This window comes from Ornithorhynchus anatinus, chromosome 17, assembly GCF_004115215.2.
Source record: "Ornithorhynchus anatinus isolate Pmale09 chromosome 17, mOrnAna1.pri.v4, whole genome shotgun sequence".
In the NCBI taxonomy this organism is placed as follows: domain Eukaryota; kingdom Metazoa; phylum Chordata; class Mammalia; order Monotremata; family Ornithorhynchidae; genus Ornithorhynchus; species Ornithorhynchus anatinus.
This window is the reverse complement of record NC_041744.1, coordinates 19,470,284-19,485,234: the sequence shown is the minus strand read 5'-3', so window position 1 is coordinate 19,485,234 and position 14,951 is coordinate 19,470,284.

The following is a 14,951-nucleotide window of genomic DNA, read 5'->3' as shown; positions in this document are numbered from 1 at the left end:
CACGGTTGACGGACACCTTCCCCGCCCACGATGAGTTTCAATTCCAGAAGGGATTGTCAAGTGGGTTAAGACTGTGAGCCCCAAGTGGAAGCTGGACTCTCCAAACAGACTGGCTTATAGCTACCCCGGCGCTCAGCCCAGCACGTGGTACAGAGTAAGTGTCGAACAAATACCATTAAAAGACAAATTTAAGAAACAACAAAAACCTACCCCTGAGGTAGTCATCCACGCTATGCGTCAAGATTCACCGTGTCTCCATTGTGCGTTGGGAAAAAGCTTGTTATAACCACTGGCTAGGGAACGCAACCGACATCATGAAGGCAAACAGAAAACACGCACAGATCTCCCTATTAGCGCAAAGATTCGTACGCGCCCACGTCCTCGGTGTGAAGGCGGGCATACCCGTGTACACCGACACATCTTTCCGTATGTGTACAACGGGTCTGCACACACAGTTGCGTACGCGAGCCCGTCTAGGCTCTTGATTCTCCCGTCCGTCTCCCACCCGCTTTAAGGCGAGCTGGTTAGCAAATGAAATTTCTCTTACGGCATCCTTTTCTCCTCCCTGGGATTTAACCGTCAGAAAATGAGCCGACTGCTTTCCTTGACAGACTGTACTCGTTTAATGAGCTAATTAGATCAACAAATCACTTGAACTGTTCCTGGAGGGCGGTTGTCGCTGGATGTTAGATAAATACGCGGGCACGTGACTCCGTCTCATTGGATTTTCTCCGTGACTCCATTTGCGTGGAAAGACCCAGATTGGAGAAATTCATCCACCGGTAACCAAATTCAAATGGAAACGACACTTCCTCTAATAACTGAAGAGGGTTTTATTTTATATTTTTCCCCCGGCTTGTGAACTCCTGTTGCTTTTTGCAAGGAGTTGATTTCCTACCTAGAATTCCTCTGTTTAAAATGTTTTCCCACCCGGGTATTCTTTCCTTCGGCCCGGCGAGGAGAGACTGAGCGCCGTGTCGGCAACTGGTGGCCTCGGTCTATTTTCCAAAATCAGAGTTTGAAGAAATTTCGTTATTTGGCAGAGAACTGTGGAATGGAGAAGTCACTTGAGGCGTATTACTGATTAATCAGTGTTCTGCTACCCTTCTTGGAGATTATAGGATAGATCTTGAGTACTTCTTCATGGTCTTCGTTTAAACACTAGGTGTCGAACACTGTACTAAGCACTGGGGCTTTTGGTACAAGTTCATCAGGTTGGACACAGTCTCTGCCTAAATAGAAAGGAAAACGAGTTTAATCCCCGTTTTCCAGTTGAGGAAGCCGAAGCGCAGAGAAGTGAAGTGACTTGCTCAAGGTCACACAGCAAGCGACGGGGAGAGCCGGGATCATTAATCAAATTGATTGGCTCTTACTATGTGCAGACCACTGTACTAAGCACTTGGGAAAGTAGAGTATAACAATAGACGCATCCCCTGCCGACGATGAGCTTGCCGCCTCGAGGGGTTAGGACCCGGGTCCTCTGACTCCCAAGCCCATGCTCTTTCCACTAGCCAGTCTATCCTATTTATTGAGCACTTACTGTGTGCAGAGCACTGTACTAAGCGCTCGGGAGAGTACAACGTAGCAATAAACGGACACATCCCCTGCCCTCAAGGAGTTTACAGTCTAGAGGGGGAGACGGATGATATAAATTACACTCCAGGGGTCTTAGTACAGTTCTCTGCACTCAAAGTGCTCAGTAAATAATTAGCTTCATTAGATTGATGGACTGCCTGGCTGGACACAAAATTGATGCTCACCAAATCGTGCCACCCTAGGACACCCAGGGTGAAAAAAGCACCGTGGCCAAGCGGAGAGAGCCCGGGCCTCCGAGTCGGAAGGGTTCCGGGTTCTAATCCCGGCTCCGCCCCTCGCCTGCTGTGTGACCTTGGGTAAGTCCTCTGGACTGTAAGTTCCTCGTGGGCTGGGGACATGTCTACCAGATAACGTCTAACGCCGGCCCCGCCGCTCGCCGGCTGGGTGACCTTGGGGAGGTCACTTCACTTCTCTGTGGCTCGGTTACCTCATCTCTAAAGTGAGGATTGAGACTGTGAGCCCCACGTGGGTCAGCGACTGTGTCCAACTCGATTTGCTTGTACCCACCCCAGCGCCTAGTACGGCGCTTGCCGCTTGGTAAGCGCGGAACAAATTCCATCATCATCATCGTTATTCCCGGCTCCGTTACAGCGTACTCTCCCAAGTGCTCGGTACAGAAGGGGGAGGGATCTGGGGGAGAAGAGGAGCGGCACGGCGTAACGGATAGATGGCGGGCCGGCGAGTCAGAAGGTCATGGGTTCTAATTCCGGCTCGGTCCCTTTTCTGCCGTGTGGCCTGGGACGAGTCACTTCACTTCTCTGTGTCTCGGTTACCTCGTCTGTAAAATGGGGGGAGTCAGACGGCGAGCCCCCATGTGGGACAGGGATTACGTCCAACCTGCTTAGCCTGTACGCACCCCAGCCCTTTGAAGAGTGCCTGGCACATAGTAAACACTTAAATATCATTAAAAGACCCGATACCACTTCAGAAAACAAGAAAAAAGGCCAAGTCCACCTCTAGACCGTAAGCTCCTTGTGGGCAGGCAGAGTATCTGCCAACTCTGTTGTGCCGTTCTCTCCCGAGTGCCGACTATAGTTCCCCGCACGCCGTAAGCGTTCAATAAATACCACGGATCGACGGACTGACCGAAAGAACTGGGATAGTCCCGCGGCGTTATATCGGATGTGGATCTTACCCATCTTCTAACACGACAAACCAGCTCCAGCTTCCCGGGCATTGAAATGCACCCACGGTCCTGCTAGCAAGTGTGAGGCTTGTAAAACTTCAGGAACGAGGCAATAAAGTTATTAAATCCTCGTCAGTTCCTCTTTAAAAGGCTCCAACGTGGGGTTCTGACAGCTTTATTGTACTTTCTGTGCAATTTTTAAATTGGTTAAAGGAAACCGAACAACAAACCTCATGGATTTATCCTCGTGACTTTTCCCGTCCGGGAATCCTGACACTTGGGCAATTCACTTCACTTCTTAGAGGAAAAACAAAACTCCCCGCAGTCAGCTGTTCCTGAGGTGCACGTCAGCGCGACGGCGTATGGGGAGAGCTCCGGACGCGTAGGGATTATTTTCCTGGAAAGGAGGGTGTGGAAATTAATCCATCACTAGAGAGGCAGCTTGACTTAGTGGAAAGGAAAGAATACAGCGCTGGCTTCTGATTCCACTTCTGACATTCGCTCCCTGTGTCACCTGGGGCAAGTCACTTGACTTCTCCTGACGAGAAGCGGCGTGGCTCAGTGGAAAGAGCCCGGGCTTGGGAGTCCGAGGTCATGGGTTCTAATCCCGGGTCCGCCACTTGTCAGCTGTGTGACTTTGGGCAGGTCACTTCTCCGGGCCTCAGTGACCTCATCTGTAAAATGGAGATTAAGACTGGGAGCCCCATGTGGGACAAGGCCGGTTGCCATCCTGTTTAATAAACACTTTGGAAAAAAAATTCGAACGGGATTTGTTAAGTAAGCCTTTGGGGCCGTGTGCACGTCCAGAGACCACAGGGAATATTTGCTGATGTCAGGACTTAAATTATTTCCAGAGATTTTATGCTAGAGGGGTAATACGCACGGTCAGGATGTTGCCTTTAGTTCATATCTCAGTAGCTACCACTGCTTCCCCAGAAATGTATTCATTACTGTCAGCTGGCTCGGCAAAAAGAGTGTTGAAACCGGTCAGCACAGCTTTTTTTTATCGTCCGTTATTAATATTAATAAAGGGGAATGCGCTTTCTCCGACGATTAAAATCTCAGATCTCACTTTACGATGCACGAGTTTATCACTTTTCGGCTTCCCGTTTGGCTTGGCTAGGCAGGAAGCAGCAACAAGGGGCGCGTTTTGGATATCGAACATGATTTCACATCGGAAGGAAAACGAAAGTTTATCTTCCTCCAGACATTTGTGTGTGTGTGTGTGTGTGTGTGTGTGTGTTGGGGAGGGATGCCAATAAATCATTTAATCTACTTGAACTTATTTTGCACAATAATGTTCGACCGACACGGGGATCCAGTGCGGCTTCCTATTGACGAGTAGTAAGCCCTCATTAAAACGAATCCATTGTGCTGCAAATGTCATTCCCCAGAGCTGTCGGCCCAAATCGATATCTCCTCCTCTCTCTCGCCTGGTCAGATAAGATACGGTCTGCATATGCAACATCGACTCTAGTTCTATTAGAAGATGATAGCAGGCACAATGAAATCCTTGAGGTCTCTCGGCGTTCAGCGCAAAACTCCGGCTCGCCCGAGGAGCGCGGTTCTTGTCGGGAGCAGAGATATTTGGAATTTAAAAGAAAGCTGGAGGGTTGGGTGTGTGCGTGTGTGTTCGTTTGACTCTTGGTCTTTGTGGAACTCTCTCCTGGAGGAGTTGTTTGAGATTTCCAGTCCACTCCCCGAAGTACAAAACACATCTGTATAAACAAGAAATATGAAGCAATTCCTTTGTCAAGGTCTTCTCCGTTGACACTTTCTGTACATTTCTATTAGCAGGCTACCTTGACGGCAGAAACCGGAACCTAAATCGCCGTGTGGCTTTCATTCCGTTTCACCCTAACGGATCTACGCTCCGACCATTTAATAAACCGGGACTTGGATTTCCGCAGCAAGGTTGTCGTATAGCGATACGATCGCTTCCTCTGAAAATACGCACAGTCTTAAAGAAGAAAGATGGAATAACAGCTTAGTCCTTTTGCTGCAGAAAATAAAAGGAGCCCGACATGGACGTTTAACAACTCACCGGCTTCTTTTACAATAAAAAAAAAAAAAAATGGAAACAAGCTCTCAAGAACTGAGTATGTATGTTTGGTTCTAGGAAATAAAATGGAAAGGTGTTTTCTGGATGTTTACACTGTACTAGACTGTAGAGCGGAAACTCGCGATGGGGAGGGAACATATCTACGGTCTGTGTCGTACTGTACCCTCCCCATCGTTCAGTACAGTGCTCTGCGCACGGTAGGTGCACCCACCGATTGATTGATGGAGGTCTCCCCCATCAGACTCACTGCGGGCAGAGAACGTGTCTAACTCTGTTGTATTGGCTGCTCCCAAGCGCTTAGCACAGTGCTTTGCACACAGTAAGCGCTCAGTGAATACCACTGACTGTACTCTGCCAACCACTTCAGCACGGTGCTCTGAACCCAGTAAACGCTCAAGAAATAACACTGCTTAATTGGTGAATTAAACTCACTCTCTGAAATCAGTTAGTAGCCATAGCCTTTGGTGAGCATCCACTCCACTGGATGTTGTACACTATCCAAAGTGCTTGGGTTGGATGAGATTATTATTAAAGTATTAATTATTATTATTACAGGATACAGAATTTGATCCTGCCCACAAGGAGCTTACACTTTAATGAGAGAGAGAGGCTTGAAACTGGAGAAGCAGCGTGGCTCAGTGGAAAGACCATGGGCTTTGGAGTCAGGGCTCATGAGTTCGAATCCCAGCTCTGCCGCTTGTCGGCCGTGTGACTGTGGGCGAGTCACTTCACTTCTCTGTGCCTCAGTTCCCTCATCTGTAAAATGGGGATGAAGACTGTGAGCCCCACGTGGGACGACCTGATTCCCCTATGTCTACCCCAGCGCTTAGAACAGTGCTCGGCACATAGTAAGCGCTTAACAAATACCAACATTATTATTATTATTGACAAAATAGGAAGGAGGAGTCTAAGTAAATGAATACACACTTGATAATATTGTTGCTATTTGTTAAGCGCTTACTATGTGTAGAGCACTGTTCTAAGCGCTGGGGTAGATACAGGGTAATCAGGTTGTCCCACGTGAGGCTCACAGTTAATCCCCATTTTACTGATGAGGTCACTGAGGCACAGAGAAGTGAAGCGACTCGCCCACGGTCACACGGCTGACGAGTGGCAGAGCCGGGAGTCGAACCCATGACCTCTGGCTCCCAAGCCCGGGCTCTTTCCACTGAGCCACGCTGCTTCCATATTTGTTAAGCACTTTCTACGTGCCAAGCACCGTTCTAAGCACCGGGGTAGATACAAAGTTCCTTACCTGTCGTCCCCATGACTGTCTCAAGGGGGAATCGGGAATTAGCAACAACCGAGCCGTGTCAGGCGGCATGGGAGAGAGTCGAGGGAGGAGACTCGAGTTTACGGAGCGGAAGGGGGTAAACCGCTTGCTTATTTTCGCTAAGAAAACTCTGCGGATCCACTCCCGGAACGATGGCACATGGAGAGCGGGGCGTTCTGGGAGAGATGCGTTCGCGGTGTCGCTACGGATCGGAAACGACTCGACGGCATAAGACAAGAGCCGTGTCAGGCGACGGGCGCGTGAGAAGAGTCCAGGCCGCGTGAGCCGACGGTCGACAGAGTGACCTCGAAAACCATTCCCCGTCAACACCTCGCTTTGTTCCACCGCCTCCTTCACATTCCGCCATCGACGGCCCCCACCCCAGGACACGGATGAGAGGAACGAGGGGGAGTCGGCCTTCTGAGGACGAGAGTTTTCCTTTCTGAATAAAGATCTCTGACGATGACTCGACCGGGTCCACCGGCTCTATAAAACACGCTTGGGTCCGATGCTCTATTGATGTATCGTGGGCCCAGGGAAAGTTAATGGTACAGTTAGCCTGCCTCGGCCCGTCTTTCTTTTCTCATTTTCCGAACCGCAGCGCGGCGTCGCCTTCGAGTCGACACGCCAACTCCCTCCCGGGCCCGCGTGAAACGGAACGGATGAGTGGCAGCATTTTAAAGCGGATCTGATAAGGCGGGACTTGCCGGTGGGTTTGCAAGGGGCCACATCAGATGAAACGAACCACCGGACACTCGAGGTCTGACACGTTCCTCCACAAGAGGATGTTGAGAAATCAATTTGGCCAAAGAGAAAATTCCCCGAAAGATCACACGGGGCAGGGGGATTGTCTATTTCGCCAAAGCAGGCTACGGTATTCAGAGGAAATACTCGCACAGAAAGTCGACGAGCATCACCGGCGAGGTGATTTGATATCGGCCCGGAGTCGGGGCTTTTTTTTTTTAAAAAAAAAAATCTGATTAAAATCTATCTCACGCTCCAGGTGCAGGTTTACAGGTTAATCCTCAATGAAATAAATAAAAAAAAAGCTTAACTATATTTTCTAGTACAGCAGGAGCCCAGAGGAAAGTTTTCTCCCCCCACACTCTAAGTTCATAAATCATTTAGCCTTCCTCCATATGCTCAAAAAATGCAACTAGACTTTCTGAGAGGTTGATTTTCGATTCCTGGGCCTGCCTATAAAAATAGAGATTTTCAGGCCAAACTACTTTCTCCATGAAAATTGCCATACTGTGAGCTGCTAACAATTTTTCAGCATTATAAAACAAAGCACTTCCCTCTGAGGACATCCGTCACACAGGCCAATATTCAACTCACCGCCTCGGAAAACAGGCTCGCGTCAATTAGTAGCAAGCAGTCCCTAAGATCCGGGCTGAGGAAGATACTTTTTTTTAAGCACACTGAGCTCAGGTCAGATGGAGGCGGAGATTGGAAAGTGGACCTTGACCTTAATATTTCAACGGATCCCCGAATGTGGTTGCCGAAAAGGTTTGCTAAGAATCCATTTGAAAAATGAGGAGCAGGTGGCTTAGCAGGAAGCCCTGGGTTCTAATCCCCCATCTGACACTTGTCTGCTGTAGAACCTTGGGCTAGTCACTTCATTTCTCTGTGCCTCAGTTCCCTCATCTGGAAAACGGGGATTAAGACTGTAACCCCCATGTGGGACACGGACTGTGTCCAATCTGATTAATTCACGCCTACCTCAGCGCTCAGTCCAGTGACTATCATATAATAAGCATTTTGAAAAAAACCATTTTAAAAAAAAAAAGCATTAGAAAAAGATACCTCGGAGTGAATTTCTGGCTCCCCAACTAGATGGTAAACGCCTTGTGGGTGGGGATTTTGTCCATCAAACTTTGTTATATTGTACTTTCCCAAGCATTTAGTGCAGTGTTTTGCACATAAGCACTGAATAAATACCACTGATTGGTACGTTTATAGGTTATCACCCGCCATCCTGAAAATTCAACCATTTCGAGTGCCAGAAAACCCAATCAGGTATTCATTTATCCACCTTAGGGTAGGTAGGCAGACAGCTGTTTTTTGGGGTTTATTCACAGTATTTAAGTGCTCACTATGTGCCAAGCACCTTATTAAGCAACGAGGTAGACACAAGAAAATCTGGTTGGGCACAGTCCCTGTCCCACAGAGGGCTCACAGTTTTAATCCTCATTTTACAGAGAAGGTAACTGAAGCCCGGAGAAGTGAAGCGACCGGCTCAAGGTCGCACGGCGGACAAGTGGCAGAGCTGGGATTAGAACCCAGGTCCTCTGACTCCCATAACCCAGTGCTGCCGTATCCTCCTGAGGCAAAGACAATTTAGATCCTCTTTTGGAGGTGATAAATGGTCTTTCAAATGCCCACCTGCTCCAGTCTAATGGCTCGACCTCATTGGGGATTTTCACTCGGGCCTGCAATCTCACCTGTCATCCCCACCCAACTTGCTTCACTTGGAACACTAAATTCTTTAGAAGCAGCGTGGCCAGACCACAGGCCCGGGATCCAGCAGCACCTGGGTTCGAATCCCAGCTACACCACTCGTGTGTTGTGTGATCTTAGGCAAGTCACTTCATTTCTCTGTACTTCAGTTACCTCATCTGTAAAAATGGGGGTGAAAACCGTGAGCCCCGTGTGAGACACGAACTGTGTTCCACCTGCTCAGCGTCTATCCACGCCGATACTATGCGACAGGAGCTATACTAGGCAAGTGCTTAACCGATACCATTTTTTAAAAAAATATGCCATTGAAAACAAAGGACCATCACACAAACCACCTGGCCACCGTTCCTCTTCCCATTTCTCCGCCATTTTATCTGTCCCCACGGAGGCCGACCGATCGACTAGATGGTAGGTCGGAGCTTCTGCATTAATACTCCTTTCGGATCACTGACGTGCTGCTCAGTTCCGAGGGAAGACCCATGGGTGACGGATGCCTCCGGTAAGTCAGTGAGGGAAGATATCGACGGAAACATTTTTAATGGATCGCTAAAGCGTTCGGCACAAGGAGATTTCATTTATTTTCTTTCTTCGCCTGACACCGAGTGTGCCGGCTAATCAAAGTTACTAAACGATTCGCCCGACCGTGTCCTTTGGAAGTTTGTATTATTAACTAGTCTCAGATCTGGGTGATTTATTTAGCTCACAAGCCAGTCGGAGGATCCATGCAGATCCCCGGACCCTACGGGGTAAGCCTGTACCTAATACTTAGAACAGTGCTTTCCACAGAATAAGCGCTTCACAAATATCCAGGAAAACAACCTAAAAAAAAAATTGGCCGTTGGGAAGAATCCTGTTTTCTCTCGCCTGGACCGAGAATCCCACGTGAGGCAGGGATTGGGTCAGATCTGATTATTTAACATCTACCCCGGCAGAACTGCACAGGTCCATATCCTAAATTTATTTTTCCATGTCACCGTCTGTCTCCCCCTCCGGTCTGTAACCTGGTTGCGGCCGGGTAACGTGACCTCCAACTCAATCACGATGTAGTAAGAGCTCGGTCAAGACAATTCATTGACTTATTGATATCTTCCTCTGTCGGACTGCCGACGCCCGATTCACTGGCTCTAAAAGCGGCTTCCTGTTCGGAGGGGTATCCTCCCTCCCCTCTCCCGTACATCCCTGGCTCTGGCTTGAGTATGATGTTGTTGCTTTTCGTTGTGAAATCTACACAGTGCACCCACTATGACGTGTGTTAGGTCCAGATTGGTAAAGGGATTATGGGCATCCACTAAGTGATGCCAGATGCTATCAATCATGGGTCGTGGGTTCTAATCCCCCTCTGCCACTTGTCTGCTGCGTGACCTTGGGCAAGTCACCTGACTTCTCTGTGCCTCTGTTACCTCATCTGTAGAATGGGAGTTGAAACCGTGAGCCCCAGGTTTCAACTCAATTTGGTTGTTTCCACCCCAGCGCTTAGTACAGTGCCTGGCACAGAGTAAGTACTTAAATACCATAATGATTATTATAAATATCAATGGTATCCATTGGATATTCTTTGTTTGCAGAGCCCCATACTAGGCGCTTTGGAGAGTACAATACAACAATTACTAGGCGCATTCCCTGCCCGCAATAAGCTTCCAGTCTAGAAGGGGAGACAGACGTTAATATTCCCTCTTGTTCCCCCTTTCCCTCTGCCCCTCCCCTTCTCCCGTCCCATCCCCTCAGCACCGTACCCATCCGCTCGACCGTATATATCTTCATCACCCTATTTATTTTGTTAATGAGATGTACATCACCTTGATACTATTTATTTGCTACAGTTTTAATGAGACGTTCTTCCCCTCGATTCTATTTATCGCCGTCGTTCTCGTCTGTCCGTCTCCCCCGATTAGACCGTAAGCCCGTCAGAGGGCGGGGACCGTCTCTATCTGTTACCGATTTGTCCATTCCAAGCGCTTAGTACAGTGCTCTGCACATAGTAAGCGCTCAATAAATACTACTGAGTGAATTAATTAATTCATAAATAACAGATCTATAAAGAAGTGATGGAGGGACTGGGGGGGGGGGTTGGACGATTAACTAATGATTAGCACTGACTAATGACTAATTGACTAATGGTTGCCATAAGCCACATCCCATTCCCATAGTCCTCCTGTTACAATCCCTTGCACTTCAATGCCCCTCCAGTTTTTCAGGGCCATCAGCGGGTTGCTTTCACCTCTCCAGTCGACACAGCTCTGCTGTACGGATAGTTTTCCGAAAACATCTGTCCAGGCCACATCTTTCCCCCTCCTATAAAACCTCCAGTGGCTACCCATCCATCCCCACATCAGAAAGAGATACTCCTTATTTGAAGGCCCTCCAGCGGCTCTTCCGATCCAGCCAGACCTCACTAATCTTCTACTCCGATCCAGCCCTTCCACTTGATCCCTCTACTGCCAGTCTATGTCCTGTACCTCCATCTCACCTAGCTCGCCATCAACCACTCATTCATGTTCTCCCTCCGGCCTGGAGCACCCTCTCGGATTCCCCTGTGCCTACCCCAGCGCTTAGAACAGTGCTCGGCACATAGTAAGCGCTTAACAAATACCAACATTATTATTATTATTATTATTTGCATCTGATACACCTCCTCTCTCCCCACCTTTAAAATGCTTCTGGAATCCCATTTTCTCCAATAAGTCTTCCCTGATTAGTCCTTAACGTCTCCTTATTCGTCCTCCCTTCTCCATTCCCTCTATGTTTGGCTTTGCACTCCTTTAACTCCCGATAACCTCCCTCCCTCCAGCGTTCTTTCCCCGAAACAGCTGACCATTCCTAAATGTGGGGAAATGAAGGGCCCTTAACAAATAATCATTTATCATCATGACTGGGTGCCCTCTCCTCTTAATAAAATTGTAGCTAATAACCATCATAACGAATATTGTATTAAATGCTGGGGTAGGTATTAACAAAGCAGATTTGACCCAATCCCTGCCTTACGTGGGGCTCTCGGTCTAGGCAGGAGGAAGAAAATCCCCGTTTTTATAGATGAAGAAACTGAAGTCCAGGAAAGGTAAGTGACTTACCTAAAGTCACACAGTGGGCAAAAGGAAGAGGCAGGATTAGAATCCAGGTCTTCCGACTCCTACTCCAGAGCTCTTTCCTCTAGGCCACGCTTACACCCTTCATTAAGATGTGACAGTTGCAGCCATCTACTCCATTCGGCCAGAGGGATTTTGTGAAAAACAACGCCAAATTCAAGCGATGTGCCTATCGGCATGAACGAATTGAAAATTTACCAATTATCTGAGAGCTACCGTTCATGCACAAGTGTGCAAAACTGAATCATAGTAATTGTGGGATTGCTGCTACCCTACAAGCTCAATTACTGTCGATGCGCATTCGAAAAATCTAGTTCCATATACGTTATTTACGCTGAGTAGCCGACTACTTCAGTAATCTGATTAGCCCTAATTATAGGAAGTATCCAAAAGAGTAAGGAGCTCTAATCAGACAGCAAAATGAGATTTATTAATATCCTTCCATACTTGTGAATTCGCTAGAGAGGACTTGAGTGCCCAAAGATGTCAGAAATTTCCTCTGAGATTCTAGACCCTGGGTCTGCAGCTATTTTGTTCACCAGTTTTAGCAGTTTTTTTTAAAAAAATGGTATTGGTTAAGCACTTACTATGCGTCAAACACTGTTCAAGTGATGGGGTAGCTACACGTTCATTAGTTCCCGACACGGTCCCCGTCCCACGTGGGCCTCAAGTCTGAGTAAGAAGGAGAACAGGTATAATGATGATGATAACGATGTCGGTCTTTGTTGAGCGCTTACTATGTGCAGAGCACTGTTCTAAGCGCTGGGGTAGATACAGGGTAATCAGGTTGTCCCACGTGAGGCTCACAGTCTTCATCCCCATTTGACAGATGAGGTACCTGAGGCCCAGAGAAGCGAAGTGACTTGCCCACAGTCACCCAGCTGCCAAGCGACAGAGCCGGGATTCAAACCCAGCACCTCTGGCTCCCAAGCCCGGGCTCTTTCCACTGAGCCATGCTACTTCTCATATCGAATCCTCATTTTTCAGTTCTGGAAAACTGAGGTCCAGAGAGGTCGAGTGATTTGCCCAGGGTCACACAGTAAGCAATTGGCAGAGGCAGGATTAGGACCCAAGTCCTCTGGCTCCCAGGCTCTTTCCACTAGGCCATGCTGCTTCAACGATCCGGGCATGTCACTCCCCTTCTTAGACAACGCCAGTGGTCGCCCGTCGACCTCCGCTCCGAACGAAAACTCCTCACTCTAGGCTTCGGGGCTCTCCGTCACCTCGCCCCTTCCCACCTCTCCTCCCTCCTCTCTTTCCACCGCCCACCCCGCACGCTCCGCTCCTCCGCCGCCCGCCTCCTCGCCGTCCCTCGGTCTCGCCCGTCCCGCCGTCGACCCCCGGGCCGCGTCCTCCCGCGGTCCCGGGACGCCCTCCCTCCTCACCTCCGCCGAACCGATTCTCTTTCCCTCTTCGAAACCCTACTTAAAACTCACCTCCTCCGAGAGGCCTTCCCAGACTGAGCTCCTCTTCTCCCTCTACTCCCTCTGCCGCCCCCCCTTTACCTCTCCGCAGCCAAACCCTCTTTTTCCCCCTTTCCCTCTGCTCCTCCACCTCCCCCTTCCCATCCCCACGGCACCGTACTCGTCCGCTCGACCGTATATATTCTCGTTACCCTATTTATTTTGTTAATGAATTGTACATCGCCTCGATTCTATTTAGTCGCCATCGGTTTTTACGAGACGTTCTTCCCCTCGACTCTATTTATCGCCATCGTTCTCGTCCGTCCGTCTCCCCCGATCGGACCGTGAGCCCGTCAGACGGCAGGGACCGTCTCTATCTGTTGCCGACTTGTTCATCCCAAGCGCCTAGTACGGTGCTCTGCACATAGTAAGCGCTCAATAAATACTATTGAATGAATACTAGGGAATCATCGTAATTAATGTGATTAACCTTGCTTCTGGAAGCTAGTCAGTCAGTTCTCCCCTTTCAATCCAGCCTGTACACTTGGTTCCCGTAATTCCAAACTACGCGCCGTACCTCCATCTCACTGCTCTCACTGTCGATTCTGGCTCGCTTCTTGCCTGGAGCTCCCTCCCACTTGGTATTCGACAGATTACCGCTCTTCCCATCTTCAAAGCCCCCCTGAAAAATCGCATCTCCTCTGGGAAGCCTTCCCCGATCAGTTTTCTCTTCTGCGTCCCCTAGGCACTTGGATCCGATACCCCACGAGCAATTCTATGCTCACCACCACGACCCTAAGGAAAATATCTTTAGCGTCCGTGCGTTTTTTTCCCCCGCTCGCTCTCCCTTCTGCCTCTCCTTTGCGCTTCGATCAATTTACCGATCATATTTACTGAGCACTTACTACGTGAAGGGGACCGTACTAAGTATCCGGGAGAATACAACAGAACTATCAGACATGTTCCCTGCTCAAACCTACGGTCCAGAGGGGGAGACGGACATTAATGTGAATAAATGAGTAATTTCTAATCCATAATTTAAAGCTCTGTCACCTCTGGGCATTTGATACTCGTCCCACCTCAACCCTACAACATTTCAGTACATATCTTTATCTTGGTGGCGGGAGGGGAAGGGGGATTCCGTCAATCGTATTTATCGAGCGCTTGCTGTGTGCAGAACACTGGACTAAGCGTTTGGGAGAGTTTACAGTCTAGAGGACTAAGCCCTGGCCACGCAAGTCCTATAACTGAGGTGCATCCCGAAGAAAGAAGGCAAGCTCAGAAGCCCGGCCCGGTCTCCTTGTGCTAAGACGGAAGGAAGCTTCAAGCTGGGGGAAGAGAAGAAAGGAATCCCTGTTTCGGCTCCCTTTTCCACTGGATATCCCTCACGAGCAGGAGACTGGGGCAGATCTGGCTTTTCTCTCACTTCCCCAGAGCGTAGAACACGCGCTAAGAACCTCAGTAAATTCCAAACTTGTTAATAGGAGGAAGGGGAGGGGGAGGCGGAGGAGAAAGTCCTTAAAACTTGTACCCGAGTAAAAGTTGAATGCAGAAATTGGAAGAATTAATGAGCTACTCCCGATGGGAAGCAAGACATTTTTGAGCAATCCACGAATACCGCATTTGGTCAATGCTTACTGTGTGCCGGCCGCTTTACTAAGGGCTGAGGTGCATACTGAGTAGTTGCAGTGGACACAGTTCCTGTCCCACATAGGGATCGCTGTCTTCATTCGCATTCTACAGATGAGGAAACCGAGGCCCAGAGATGCCACGTACCTTGCCCGAGATCACGCAGCAGACAAGCGCTGGAGCCGGAATTAAAACCCAGATCCTTCCGACTCCCAGGCCCGTGCTTTTTCCGCTAGGCCACCCTGCTTCATCCTGGTCAGCTCATCTTTCAACAGGACGGCCGACCACGGCAGCCAGAGACTCCAGAAAATCCTCACCG